Source organism: Odontomachus brunneus, unplaced genomic scaffold (genome assembly GCF_010583005.1).
Source record: "Odontomachus brunneus isolate Ranch 3 - 2012 unplaced genomic scaffold, Obru_v1 Obru_scaffold_077, whole genome shotgun sequence".
In the NCBI taxonomy this organism is placed as follows: Eukaryota; Metazoa; Arthropoda; class Insecta; order Hymenoptera; family Formicidae; genus Odontomachus; species Odontomachus brunneus.
In genome coordinates, this window is record NW_022639527.1 from 551,085 (window position 1) to 551,299 (window position 215).

Sequence of the window (215 nt, forward strand, 5' to 3'; positions counted from 1 at the left end):
AAAAATGGCCTATATAATTTTTGTTTACTTTTATGTGTTCTACTTATATTTCTCTTTTGGTCCGTCTTACGCGGGACACCCTATATATACAGGGTGTCCCGCGTAAGACGGACCAAAAGAGAAATATAAGTAGAACACATAAAAGTAAACAAAAATTATATAGACCATTTTTCAAACAAACACGTAAAATTTCGAGATATTAATTAAAATAGTTG

The 215-nt window shown here is 30.7% G+C and overlaps 1 protein-coding gene across 1 annotated transcript in view; it reads right to left on the reverse strand.

The window, feature by feature from the left end:
• The window catches only part of LOC116847431, a 17,107-nt gene that overhangs the window by 3,377 nt on the left and 13,515 nt on the right, over window positions 1-215 (reverse strand). The window lies entirely within an intron of this gene.